At 33.0% G+C, this 15,548-nt stretch overlaps 2 pseudogenes; both read left to right on the forward strand.

The window, feature by feature from the left end:
• The first annotated feature begins 324 nt into the window (after positions 1-324).
• LOC147392962 (AAA-ATPase At3g50940 pseudogene) lies at positions 325-2,133 on the forward strand (annotated as a pseudogene).
• Positions 2,134-6,391: 4,258 nt separating this feature from the next.
• LOC147392963 (AAA-ATPase At3g50940 pseudogene) lies at positions 6,392-8,079 on the forward strand (annotated as a pseudogene).
• Positions 8,080-15,548: the final 7,469 nt, after the last annotated feature.

Here is a 15,548-nt window from a genome sequence, read left to right on the forward strand (position 1 = left end):
TTTTTTCAAGGAATTCATGTATTCTAAAAGTGATGAATTCACTAAAAAAAACATGTTTTGAGAATGAACAGTGTATCGGGATCGGAAATTTTTTCATATTCAGTGCAAGAAATAGTAACTTACCCCATTTTTCATTATTTTTTAATTGGAATGTAATAAGTAAAAGTTAGAGTGCCAATAGCAGCTCTCATTTTATAGTTTATACTTGAGAAACAAGTAAAGTTTTAGTGGACACGTGGCAAATTTTCATTGATTTAACAGCCCAACACCAACTTGTGTGTTGCTATAAAGTATAACCTTTTCCTATATAATGGCTTGAAAGGTCTTATGTTCTTCTAAGAGTGCAGAGAACAGTCTCTCTCTAATCTCTATTTCTTTCCGTTTCTGTTACATATTTTCTCTTAAATAAATCTTCCAAAGAAAAGAAGAGAGAGATGGAGGTTCTCTTGGACTGGAAATCAATAGGTTCTCTTCTTGCAACCTTCATGTTCGTTCGAACAGCTATTCGTGACTTCCTCCCACCTGAAGTCTACCAATTCGTCAAACATCTCTTGTCCAAAATCTTCTACTCTCTCCAACCCAAAGTTTCCATTCTCATCGAAGAATTCGACAACAATTTCAACAATGATCTCTTTGAATCAGTCCAACTCTATCTCAGTTCCAAATGCTTCTCCTCTGCTCAAGTCCACAAACTCTCCAAACCCAGAAACTCGAAAACCCTCACTTTCACCTTAGCCACCAATCAAAATTTCGAAGAAATCGTCCAAGGTTTCAAACTCAAATGGTCTTTCCACACCGAAGAAAAGAAACCGAACCCTTTAGGTTATCGTGGGTCTCACGAGAATCGATTCTTCGAGCTCTCCTTCCATCGTAAATACAGAGAAAAAGTTCATTCTTTTTACATCCCTCATATCATGGAAGTTGCAGAGAAGATCAAGTTCAAAAATCGAGAGAGAAAGCTTTATACGAACCGACCCCTTGATGATCACGGAAGGCATTGGTCTTCCGTTCCATTCTTACATCCATCAACGTTTGATACCTTAGCGATGAACCCTATTCTGAAAGAAGAAATTAAAGGAGATTTGAAAAAATTTGTGGAAAGAGGAGATTTTTATAACAGAGTTGGTAGAGCTTGGAAAAGGGGGTATCTTCTTTATGGTCCTCCTGGTACTGGAAAGACTAGTTTGATCGCTGCGATTGCTAATTTTCTTGAATTTGACATCTATGATTTGGAATTAACAGCTGTAACAAGTAATTCACAGCTGAGAAAACTCTTAATTTCGACTTCGAGTAAGTCCGTAATCGTCGTAGAAGACATCGATTGTTCGCTCGATCTTTCAGATCGAAAGAATAAAGTTGGAGACATTGAGATATTTAATGATGAAATTGGGCGAGAGAAGAGTAGAAAAAACGGGGATTTTAATAGGGGAAGCTTTGTGAGTAGTGTTAGTTTGTCTGGGGTTTTGAATTTCGTTGATGGGCTCTGGTCTTCTTGTGGAGGAGAGAGATTGATGATCTTTACGACGAATCATAAGGAGAAGCTCGACAAGGCGTTGTTAAGAGCTGGTCGGATGGACAAACATATTAATCTCTCGTATTGTGAGATCGATGCGTTTAAAACATTGGCAAAGAATTATCTTGGAATTGAGAAACATGAGATGATGGAGGAGGTTGAGAAGATTTTGCCGATTGTACAGATGACTCCAGCAAGTATTGCTGAGATTTTCATGAGTTGTGAGGAAGATGTGGAGATGGGTATGGAGAACGTGATCGAGGCGATGAAGAAACTACGGCGATCGATTGAAGTTGGTGAAGAAAAGAAGGAAGAGATGAAGCCATTAGAGGAGAAGAAAGAAGACTTGGTCGCAGAGACACAGCAGGAAGAAACAGAGTAAGAGCCCCACCACATCCTCTGTTTATGATATTTGACTCGGTGACACGGTGGCTCGGTGAAGAATCGGTTAACTCAGTGGGAGCTAACTGAATTATGATGCTTAATTGGACTACATTTGTCAAAGATGGATATTAATATAAATAAATATTAAAGGGTATGGTTTTGTAGTCCCTCTTGGGATCATTTTGTGTCAATGTTTATGATTTCAATAGTTTCAAACAGTTTTAAAAGGTTGAAAATTTGACTCGACACACATGGCGAGTCAACTCTAAAATGCCTGAGTCAATTTGCATTATTCAAATAATTTTCTTTTAATAATGGAATCATGACCGGATCGAATCTTGGTTCAATTTTATTAAAATAGAACTAAGGAGAGAAAAGGAGAAGATAGAAGATGACTTCATCTAAGAAATAAAGAGAGAAGAGGAGAAAATGTTAGCTTCTTCATCAAGTTTCTATATTTTTTTAGTTTCTTCATCAAATTTCTATTTTTTTAATAAAAGATTGCATGGTTACTGACTCATTAAGTGGATGACGTGGATATTAAGCCACATCAGAATTGTAAGAATCGCAATAGAACTACTATGTTACCCCAGCATTACTCTTATTAAAAATCTTTGAGATACATCCCTATGCTTTCAGTTTGATGACAAAAATCACCTTGACCTTGGTCTACTCTTATTGATTGAAAATTGACCTAAATACCCTTATCTTCAGCTTCCAACCTCTGATAAGAAACCCTTGATTATTCTTTTCAAGACCAGTCATGTTCAAGTTCCTAAACTTCAATTATTCGTTTTCATCTTCCATTGACAATCCTTGATTGTTTCTTTCCAAAATCAACCATTTTCAATAGTCGAGATCAGGGGTTGATTTAGAGTTGGGGTTGTGGGGGCACTTGTCCCCACAAGAGTATTCAAATTCGATGGATTAATGTGCTATTGCAGCAGATTTTAGCGGCAGATAAAAAAATCTACCATTATTGTTTACATACGAATTTTTTCCACTCTTAATTGCCCCATAACTATTTTTTTCACTCTTAACTGTCCTCACAAATTTTTTTCTACTCTTGGTTGCCCCAACATGAGCAAAATCCTAGCTTCGCCCCTAGTCGAGATGGAAGGAATTGATTTCGTTAGAAAATATCTTCAAATATATCAGACTTTTGTCCAACAATATTAAATTTTCAGTTTTCCCTGGGAACCATGTGTTCTAAAAGACGTACAGATTTACGATTCCCAAACCGTCCACGTCTACGATTCCCAAACCGTCCACGTCGTGGAGTCATTTCAATATGCCACTAGGTTAGCCATATTATCAGGACTCTTAGAATTATCCAAGATATAAGGATGCGAAGGGTCAATTACCTTGATTTAACTTTGAGAGGTAATTGGACTTTGAGAGTGACAAGGGTCAACCTTTGAGAACTAGCATAATTACCAGAAAACCTTAATGCATGATTAATGAAGGTGTAAAGAACGCTACTCATCCTGAGTTCTCTTGGCAGAAAGATGGATTAGAGAGGGTTAAGGTGTAATAGAATCAATAATCAATAATCAAGAAAATACAAAATTTATATTGTTCAATTTTTGGGCCTTTATGAGAGAAGCCTCCTTGAAATGGGTTCCTCTTGAATTTCTTGAAAGAAGATAAATGGGCCAAGCCCAAATTGGATAGTCTATAAAGTGTTGTTCGTGATGTATATATATCTTTTTGGGCCACACGTCAATTGGGTTCTTACACTAGAATCATAGATTTTATGCCATAAATATGTGAGGTTGTGTATCCCGAGGAAAAAGATCCATGGTTTTAGCACATAAATATAAAAAAAAATCTGCCCGAAAAGTGAATGAGAGCTTCTATTGGCACTCCAACTTTTACTTATTATCTATCATTTACTCTCTTTTTAAAAAAAAAAATTATAGCAAGTTCGTCACGTTTATAAGTAGCAATATCCCAAATAAATTACCAATGAGATTGCAAGTAATCTTTAAGTGAATTTTATAATTAGCGATCTTACTGATAAATTACCAACAAGATCGTAGGTAATGTTAAAGTCAATAAATATCCTGAATAATTTTAAGGGCGAGTTCGTTGTTATTTTATCAGCAAAATCATTGATTATAAAGTTACGAACTCGCTATAAAACATGTTTTTGGGACTAAAATGAACAGTATCGAAATCAGAATTTTGTCATTTTCAGCAAACGAAATGGTAATTTAATCACCTTTATAAAAATAAAAATAAAAAAGATTTGGAAGTAATTAGTAAAAATTGGGGTGCCAATAGTAGCTCTCAATTCTAAATAAATATTAATTGTTTAAGATGTGGGATTGTCAGTGTTTTGTCCTCAGGGCTCATATTGATCTCCTCTATTTGAATTAAGGAACATGCCATCCAATATTTAAGAAAAAATGGTACTCCTAATGCTAAGTAAGAGTAATTATGATTTCTTTTTTACTTCCATCATTCTCAATTTTGGTAATAATTTCCATTGAGTAACATAGCTATTTTCATTGTTGGCTGAGAAAAAAACCCTTTGGAAGATCAAAATCTCAAAGGGATTAAATATCATTCGCGATTTCGACGAAAAAAAAAAAAACGAAAGATATAAAATACGAGTTTGAAATGTTCTAACATCATTTTTTAAAGATATAATTGATGATGAAACGTCCGATTGAAAAGTAATGAATGTTGAAAACAATATAAGGTATAAGATATAGCATTGATCACTACGATAGAATTAGTAGGATCGATCACTACAATATTGTATCGATCTCTTTCATATTGTATCGATCCTTTCAATATTGAAACAAGCATATCTATATTTGTATAGAAGAAGAAAACAAAATTGAAATATTTTTCACCAAGAATTTTTAAGGTGAAAAATAAAAAAAATTTAAGGATAATTATATCTTTTATAAGAGAGGAGTGGATCCTTATTTCAAATAGATGATGCCTACTACTTTCATTTGTGGTTTCAAGTAGGCCAAAACACTAAAAATTCCTTAAAAAGTATACAATAATAATTATGAAAGAATATTTTTTAAAATATTAAAAAAAGAGAGAGAGTTTGTATTGCAACACCAACTTCTCCTAAGATAAACCCAATTCATATAAAATCACCGGAAGAATTAACATGGATCTTGGGGTTGATTTGGTATCGATCTAATATGGATCGGATATGAGACTGATTCGATAAGAATCGGATTTTTATTGGAACTTAATAATAATATTCAAATTCGATCCATTAACAATCAGATCCGGATTGATTCAAACCAACTTTATATACAAAATCTAAATAAACTTCATACATCTCGAACATATACATAATATTATTTACATAATTTCTAACATATTATCAGATTAGGTCCTTACCGGATTGGGACATAGTTGATCTAGATCTTATCCGATAAGATATTAGATTGGATTTTTAACGGAATTCAAAACATTGATCTAGACCCGAAGTTATCGAATTAGAACGAATCAGATTTAATGACTGATCTGAACCATTGTCAATCCTAGCTAGTTGGCGCATGTGGCAATAGAAGCTCTCTATTACAGATTTCCAAAAAAGAAAAAGAAAATTATTTACATAAATATTGTAGTGCACTTGACATAAAACTTTTGCTTCATGTGTGAGAAGACAACTTTAATTTTAAAGAATTGTTATTGACACCCTAAAATTTATTTATTACACCCCAACTTCTTAAATTATTTATCAAACCGTAATTTAAGATTAAAACATACCATTCAAAAATTGCAATAATTTTTTATCTAAGTTATTACCTCAACATTACAAAGCATTATAACACATTCAAAAAATTTCAACAATTGTTTAAAATTAGGATTAGACTCGTGTCAAATCCTAAAGATTCGGAAGTGATTGCACAGACACTATATTCCACACCGTGTTAATTTGGATGCATGTATGGAACCGTTGATGTTTTTTCACACAGTGTTGATTTGGATGCGTACACGGAACCATAATGCTTTTCCTCAAAAAAGCATCTATTGTTCCATGCTCACATCCATGTCAACATAGTGTTAACTCCAACATTTTCCAATCATAAATCTAATAAATGAATGTAAGAGAGAGAGAGATATATATTCTATTAGCACCCCAACATTTACTTACTCTTAATTTTTTTTTTTTTTTTTTTAAGAGCTATTATTAGTATCACCAAAATTTACTTGTTACACTTCAATTGCTTAAATTATTTATTACATCCCAATTAAAAATGAAAACACTTTAAACATTAAAAATTTTTTGCTTAAATACTTATCTCAACTTTACAAAAACATTATAACACTTTTGAGCGTAAAAACACACATACACACAAAACACAATAAAGGGAGACAACTTTAGTGTAATTGGGGTGTAATGAGTAAAAGTTAAGGTGCCAATAGAAGCTCTCTAAATTTATAATTAAAGACCAACTTTAAATTTTAGTTGACACCTGGCAATTTATCATTGATTTAACAGCTCTCTATATAATGGATGGTTGGAGAACGGCCTCTCGCTCTCTCTCTTCCTTTCTTTCCATTCTCTTCCAAAGAAAAGAAGTGAAGAAAAGAGAGATGGAGGTTCTGTTGGACTGGAAATCAATAGGTTCTCTTCTTGCAACCTTCATGTTCCTTCGAACAGCTATTCGTGACTTTCTCCCTCCTGAAGTCTACCAATTTCTCAAGCATCTCTTCTCCAAAATCTTCCGCTCTCTTCAACCCAAAGTTTCCATTCTCATCGAAGAATTCGACAACACTTTAAACAATGATCTCTTCGAATCAGTTCAAATCTATCTCAGCTCCAAATGCTTCTCCTCTGCTCGAGTCCACAAGCTCTCCAAACCCAGAAACTCCAAAACCCTCACTTTCACCTTAAGTACTAATCAAGATTTCGAAGAAATATTTCAAGGTTTCAAACTCAAATGGACTTTCCGCACCGAAGAAAAGAAATCAAACCCTTTAGGTTTTCGTGGGTCTCTTGAGAATCGATTCTTCCAGCTTTCATTCCATCGTAAATACAGAGAAAAAGTCCACTCTTTATACATCCCTCATGTCATGGAAGTTGCAGAGAATATCAAGTTCAAGAATCGTGAAAGAAAGCTTTATACTAACCGACCCCTTGAAGATCACGGAAGGTATTGGACTTCAGTTCCATTCTCGCATCCATCAACGTTTGATACCTTAGCGATGAACCCTATTTTGAAAGAAGAAATTAAAGAAGATTTGAAGAAATTTGTAAAAAGAAGAGACTTTTATAACAGAGTTGGTAGATCTTGGAAAAGAGGGTATCTTCTTTATGGTCCTCCTGGTACTGGAAAGACTAGTTTGATCGCTGCGATTGCTAATTTTCTTGAATTTGATATCTATGATTTGGAATTAACTGCTGTAACAAGTAATTCACAGCTGAGAAAACTCTTAATTTCGACTTCGAGTAAGTCTGTAATCGTCGTAGAAGACATCGATTGTTCGCTTGATCTTTCAGATCGAAAGAAGAAAGTTGGAGATTTTGCGGTACTTAATGATGAAATTGGGCGTGAGCAGAGTAGGAAAAATGGGGCTTTTAATACGGAAAGCTTTGTGAGTAGTGTTAGCTTGTCTGGGATTTTGAATTTCGTTGATGGGCTTTGGTCTTCTTGTGGAGAAGAGAGATTGATGATCTTTACGACGAATCATAAGGAGAAGCTCGACAAGGCGTTGTTGAGAGCTGGTCGGATGGACAAACATATTAGTCTTTCGTATTGTGAGATCGATGCGTTTAAAACACTGGCGAAGAATTATCTTGGAATTGAGAAACATGAGATGATGAAGGAGGTTGAGAAGATTTTGCCGATTGTGGATATGACTCCAGCAAGTATTGCTGAGATTTTCATGAGTTGTGAGGAAGATGTGGAGATGGGTATGGAGAACGTGATCGAGGCGATGAAGAAACGATTGCGATCGATCGAAGTTGGTGAAGAAAAGAAGGAAGAGACGGAGCCATTAGAGGAGAAGAAAGAAGAGTTAGTTGCAGAGACACAGAAGGAAGAAACAGAGTAAGAGACTCACGTACCTTGTTTATGATCTTTGACTCTGTGACTCGGTAAAAAACCAGTTAACTCAGTACGATCCAGGTGAACTATAATTTTTATTTGGACTCCATGTAGTAAAAGTTGATATTAATAAAAAAAACAAGTATTAAAGAGTGTGGTTTGGTAGTCCCGCTTGGGGTTGTTTAGTCTATGTGTTTTATATTTATTGTTTTATATGGCATTAATGTTGACTCGACTCATATGTTCATGAGTCGAGTCAATTTGGATTAATCAAATGAGTACTGATAATCTGACTTAACCACGTGGCAACTCAATCGGCTTACCGTGATTAGGCCTGTCAATGGTAGTTAAAATCCGAATCCAAATTCGAATTCTAATTCGAAAAATCAGATATTATCTAAAAAATTTGGATATCTGATTCGAATTCATATGTGATTTTAAGATTCGAATAGATTTCGGATGCAAGTTCGAATATCGTTACATACACATATGTTTTCCTTTATCTTTATATATATATATGGGTCCCGTTCACCACCCTACACTTTACCAAATGTGTTTTGTCCTACACGGGTTAGAAGTTCTGGAATAGGCTGATTTTTGGTGAGGAGATCATCCTCACCAAAAATCAGCCCATTCCAAAATCTCTAATCCCATCAAAAATGATTTACAAAAAATGGACGGTCCATGATTTTTCAACTTGTAAACATGGGATTAGAAATTTCGGAATAGGCTGATTTTTGGTGAGGAGGATCTTCTAATCGTAGAGATCATCCTCACCAAAAATCAGCTCATTCCAAAACTTTTAACTCATGTAAGATAAAACATTGATGAGGTTAGAAGTTTTGAACTGGGCTGATTGTTGGTGAGGATGATTTCCTCACCATAAAGATCATTCTCACCAAAAATTAGTCTATTCCAAAACTTTTAACCCATGTAAGACAAAACATGCAGGGTAAAGTGTAGGGTGCCGAACAGACCCTATATGTATATATAAAAGCCAAGAGTAGATATCTCTCTCTTTATAATAAAAACAAGACAAGGCAACTCACTCTCTCTCTCTCTCTCTCTCTCTCTTATAATAAAGATAAGACAAGACAAATTTCTTTCTCTTTATAATAAAGACAAGACATCTCTCTCTCTCTCTCTCTCTCTCTCTCTCTCTCTCTCCTCTCTCTCTCTCTCTCTCTTTATATATATAGTCACAAGATATATCTCTCTCTATCTTTCCCTCTCCCTCTCTCAATTCAAACTGCACAAATAATCTCCAATCTTCACTAAGGAATTTTCATGGCGAGCCTGAGCTTCAATCCAACTAAAATTAGAAACCACAGGCCTCAATCTCACAAACCCATCTCCAATTCTATCTCCATCTCAAAACCCACCAGAATCTCATACTCATCATCCAATTTCTCAACAAAATCACACAAACACCAAAGTTGTACCAATTTCGATCAAATTCTATATCAGAAAATTATTTGTCATTGCCAACCAATGATTCTCCAATTTCGACTATGGAAAACGATGTTGTTGATGAAGATGACTCAACACTGAAGTTGAGCTATTTGGATCCCGAAGTTGATCCCAAAAGCATTTCGAAGTGGGAACTAGACTTTTGTTCAAAACCAATATTAGATATTAGAGGGAAGAAAGTTTGGGAGCTCGTCGTCTGTGATGGTATACTTTTACTTCAGTATACCAAGCACTTCTCAAATAATGTCATCAATAGTATAACTTTAAAGGATGCATTGGTATCAATTGGCGATGAATTGGGTGTTCCCTTCCTAGAAAAAATCATATTTTTCAAGTAATATTTACTTTATTTAACTCTATTTTTCCTGTAAATTAACTGTAAAAAATTAAAGATTTTTTATTATTTAAATTCGAGTTGAAGATCCGATAATTCATTTGGATGTAAATTTGAATAGTAGTTAGTGATATCCGATTGGATTCGAATTTGAATTTGAATATTACTATTTTTTTTCGGATTCGAATTCGGATATAGCACTATCTGATTGGATACCTATCCGTCGACAGCCCTAACCGTGATAGATTTGGGAATTGTAGATGTGCTTTCCTCGAGATACAAAACTATGGTTCCACAGAAAAAGTGCAGCTCTGTATCCCAAGGAGAGACATCTACGATTTCGAGCCTACCATTCTAAGTAGGTCAATGGAGTATGCCATGTGCCTAACCTAGATTATCACAACTCCAATCAAATAGAAATATCTTAATCTTATAACCAATAATTTAAGAGAGCTTCTATTGCCACACCAACCTTTGATAACACCATCCCAAGATGTGTGCTAATTCTACATATGTATTGGTGTTGCAATAGCAAAAGTTGGTGTGGCAATAAAATCTCTCTAATTGAATAATGGAATCAATGACGGACCGAATTTTGTTCCATTTTCTTGGGTTGATGTGTGTTTATTATTAGGGAAAATTATTTAATAATCCTTATTGCTAACTTTTCTTTTAATTTAGTCCTTGACTTTTGTGGGTTAAGAAGATAGTCCATTTATCAAATCCCTATTTTCAAAATAGTCATCGAGCCCACACTCTAGACATTTCTCACGACTGAAATGCCAAAATTGCCCTAATCGTTCAAACTCACCATTTACGTCTAAAAAAATTGGATTTTTGTCATCTCAGTCAAGTTTTGAAGGTTCCATTCCAATAAAAAGATTTGAGAAAAAAAAAAGATATATTCAAGTATTTTGAAGAAGTATGCAAAAATTTAGGATTTTTTTTTTCAATTGTTTTACTTCATTTTTAGATAAAAATCAACCAAGGATGATTCTTTTGGTTTGAAATCACCTATATAAGTTGTTATGCTAAGTTTTAAGTCAATCTTTCTATGTATTTTGGTTGGAAAAACTCGAAAAAAAAAAAAAAAAAAAAAAAGTCGATTTTACAGTGTCGAGGTTGATATTTAAAAAAAAAATTGTTGACCTCACCAATTTTATATATTGTAGAGATCATCAATTTTAGCTATTGTTGAGTTCGATAATAATTAAAAAAAATATCGACCTCGACAATAAAATATTGAAGTCGAAAATAAAAATTATCGACCTCAACGTTGTAAAACCCACCCATTTTCGTTTTTTAAAGTTTTTCCAACTAAAATACAAGGAAATATCGATTTAAAAATTGACATAACGACTTGTGTAGATGATTTGAAACCAAAAGAACCATCCTTGGTCGATTTTCTTCCAAAAATGAATCAAAACAATTAAAAAATCTTAATTTTTTACATACATCTTCAAAATACTTGAAAAAAAAACCTTTGAAAATGACTTCTTCCTTCTTAAATCCTTTTCGTCAAAATGGAGTCTCCAAAACTCAACCAAGAGGCCGGAAATCCAATTTTTTTAGATGAAAACGGTGAGTTTGAATGGTTAAGACAATTTCTACATATCAATTGTGCGAAATGTTTGGAGTGAGGTTTATAGATTATTTTGAAAATAGAGATTTACTAAATGGACTATTTTGATAACCCACAAAAGTCAATAGGGGTTTGGTTTGAGTTGGGGATAAAATTAGAATCAAATCAAACTGATTGGTTCTAAAAATTCGGAATCGGAATCGAACTGACTACCACCTAGAACCGAACCTACCCAAACCAACCTTAGTTTGGTTCAGTTCTCGATTCTCCTAAACATAGATATCAAGACATCAATTATCAAATTTTACGGTTAAAAAACCCACGATCATCAATGCTTTCAGTCAAAAGGTGTAACGAAGAGAATGACATTGGCAATATAATATTAATATCTCTATAATGTCAATTATCTACTTAATAAAATGAGTGATTTTTTCAAAATTGAAACGCATTAGATGGTTAGCGCTAAGTCATTTGGACCACTCAAATTGATGACTAAATTTATTAGAATACAGAACATAAACAGTGAGAGCATTTTTTGTTGTATTTAATTTTATTTGTTAAATAAATGTGTGTGTATGTATATGCAAGGATGATCTCCTCCCCATAGAGATCATCCTCACAAAAAATCAGCCCATTCCAAACATTTTTGCCCATATAAGACAAAACACGTTGTAGCTTTATGAGTAGCTTTATGTGTATACGGATCCTAATCCATATATATATATATATATATATATATATACATCGATGAACAAATATATGATTTAGTTCTAAGATATGGTTTACTTCTAAGATCCCTGAACTGAGAACCAAATCAATGAACAAAAAATCCAAACCGAACCAATCTAAAATGCCTTGGTTCAATTCACTGTTTGACCCAATCCAATGTGCACCCTTAAAAGTTAAGGATAAAATTGAAAGAAAAATTAGTGCCAAGGATTATTAAGTAATTTTTCCTTATTATAAATCTTTAAAATATGTATAAATTTTTCTTATGATGAATTATGAAATCAATAATTTTATCGGGAGTTCGGGATAGTAGCACACATTCCAAATATACCTATCACAAAAATTGTGGTTTTGGTAAATAAGGTTTTTTTTTTTTTTAATGTTCAAACTTCAAAATATCATAAGGTGAAATGCATATAAAATGGTTTATAAGGTGAAATATGGATTTTGTTCCTAAAAATACAAGATAAGAGTAATTTAGTGTAAACACATAGGTGATTTAGACACTGGTCCCCACCTTTTGGTGAATATTTGAGATACATCCCTGTGCTTTCAATTTGATGACAAAAATCCCTTGACCTTGCTCTGTTCTTCTTAACCGAAACTTGACCTAAATACCCTTGTTTCCAACCTTCAATCTGTAACAAGATGCCCATTGATTTTTCTTTCCAAAAGCAATCATCTTCAATTCATCATCCATTAACAACTCTTGATTGTTTCTTCCCAAAACCAACCATCTTCAGTAGTTGAGATAGAAGGAATAGATTTTGTTAGAAAATCCCTTAGAAATATGTTCCAATTTGTTGCAAACTTTTGCTTCCACAAATGTTAGATCCACTAAAGGAGAATCCTTTTAACTTATAAAATCATAGGTCATGTGTGCACCATTGATCAAAAGGTATTGATAATGACCGATCATGAGAAGAGTTTGCTAAAAATAAAGGGAGGAAAAGAAGAATAGAAGGATTGCTCTGAGGCACGTAGTAATCGACGTTGTCTTATAGATCCCCACTCCGGTGGAAATCGAATATGCAAATGGTTGACTAGCGAATTTGCCTTTATGATACAATAGAACCCAGTTGTAACCAAATTGTATATTTTCTCAAAATTTACACTAATCTTGAGAAAATCTGTTACGAAGAATTTCAAATACACGAATGCCTCTTTTTATAGAAAATTGTGAAAAAGAGTTTTATTAAGAAGAGAGAGAGAGAGATTAATTTTTAATCACATTTTTTAAATTGAAATCTACTCATATTTATAAATATTGAAGAGGTTCCAACATTTTTCAAGAGGTATAAACCTTGGGGTGCCAATAACATTAACAAAGAGGTATAAACATTGGGGTGTGAATAGCATTAAAGGGTGTCACACAATGAATCAAACCGTTGTAACTTTAGAATCTCGAAACGGAACAACATCCCCAATGACATATCTTTAAAAACAACAGTTGGAAAGAAAATTGTAATTATTAAATAGTTATTTGATAAGTATGGAATAAGTTAATAAGTTACTCCCAAACAATGATATTAAATAAAAATCACACCAAACTAAAAAATAATTTAAAATTTATAAATAATAATAATAATAATTATAAGCTTATTTAAATCAATACTAAAAACTATAAAAAAAAATCCAAATGATGTGACATTTCTTCGCAAGCGACTTGAGTTTGTGGGTGAGCTAGACATCATCTTTGGTGGTACTACCATCCATCACAACGAGAAAACTAGTGGCACATGTCTAGTTGATGATACCCTTAGATTATAAATATAAAGTGGGGTTTGGCAACCAATGTTAAACAGCCAACATTAGGGAGCCAACATTGTCCTATATGACTTAAAAGTTTTGAATTAAGCTGATTTTTTGTGAGGATGATCTTCTCACCAATTTTAAACTTCTTAGTCCATCAAAAGTGATTTACAAATTCTCGATAAAATATAGACGATCAATAATTTTTAAATCATTTTTTATGTGGTTAAAAGTTACATATTGAGTTGATTTTTTGTGAAGATGATCTTCTCATTATAGAGATTATCATCACAAAAAATTAGTCAAATCCAAAAATTTTAAGTCATGTAAAAAAATTATAATGGGTGAAGTGTAAAAGAAATAAAGTGTGTCATAAAAAATTATAACTTAATAGGAGGGATAATGGGATAAAAGTGAAAAAAATAAAGTTAGAAGGATATTATTAAAGAATTTTGAGATTAAATGGGTAAAAGATAAAAAATAATAAAATATATTAAAAGGGGTAAAAGAGGAAATATAGTAAAATTAGAAAGAATGAAGAGTAAAAATAAAATAAAATGGGCCCCACAAAATTATAACTTATGGCCTTGTCGTTGTTATTAAAAAAAATTAAGGTTAAGAGGTAAAAAATAAAAAATAAAAAATAAAATAAAAATGGATTAGAGAAGAGATATAATAAAGTTAGAGGGAGTAAAGAAAAGATAATAAATGTGGTGTAGGTCAATAGGACATTTGTCAAACCACAAAAGTGTAGCTTAGGTAACATTTAGTCCCAACTTAAAAAACACAAATTGTAACAACTCAGTTGTGTTTTATTACTAGAGTTCACTCGTGTCATAGGCATGGGCTCATCTCTCAAGTTAAGGGGGTAAAAATAGAATAAAAATAAAGTTGAAGGGGTATTACTAAAAAAATTTGAGATTAAATGAGTAAAAGATAAAATATAGTAAATGCAAAGGGATGAAGAGTAAAATAAATAAAGTGCGCCCTCACAAAACTATACCTTGATGAGAAGGTTAAGGGGGGTAAAAGTGAAAAAAAAAAAATTAAATTGACAAATATTGTTTAAAATTTGAGGTTAAGGGGAGTAAAAGATAAAAAATAAAGAAATAGATTAAAAAGAAAATATAGTAAAGTTGGAGGGGAGAAGAGGAAAAACAATAAAGTGGGCCTAATAATAACTATGCTTAGATGAGATGTTTGTCCCAACAAAACTATAACAAACGGGATGCTTATCTACCAATAAAACTATAGCAAGCAGGGGCAGAGTCAGGATTGTACTCATGTGGGGGGTAACCAATAGTAGAAAAAAAAATTGTGGGGACAACTAAGAGTAGAAAAAAATTTGTGAGGGCAATAGTGGCATATTATTTTATCTACCACTAAAATCTGTTGTAATAGCTCACTAATCCATAGATTTTTGAAAATTCTTGTGGGGAAAATCCGCCCCTAATAGCAAGTGAGCCCTACCAATGAATCATTCTTAGGAGTCAACGAATCCCAATCCTCTATATATATATATGGGAAATGCTAACGTCCAACACCTCGTGGGGACGTTAGCATTGTCCAACATTTTTTTTCATCAATACCCCTACTTGTTTTGTCTTTTAATGAAAAAGAAAATGGTATATTCATTTTTTGTATAATAAATGTATTTATTATATTGGCATTGATTGTCAAAACATTTACTACCAAAAATATATATTTAATTAAAAATATTTAAATGTTCATAGTATTTATAATGTAAACAAG

This window comes from Akebia trifoliata, chromosome 10 (assembly GCF_017979445.1).
Source record: "Akebia trifoliata isolate Shusen 1 chromosome 10, ASM1797944v1, whole genome shotgun sequence".
In the NCBI taxonomy this organism is placed as follows: domain Eukaryota; kingdom Viridiplantae; phylum Streptophyta; class Magnoliopsida; order Ranunculales; family Lardizabalaceae; genus Akebia; species Akebia trifoliata.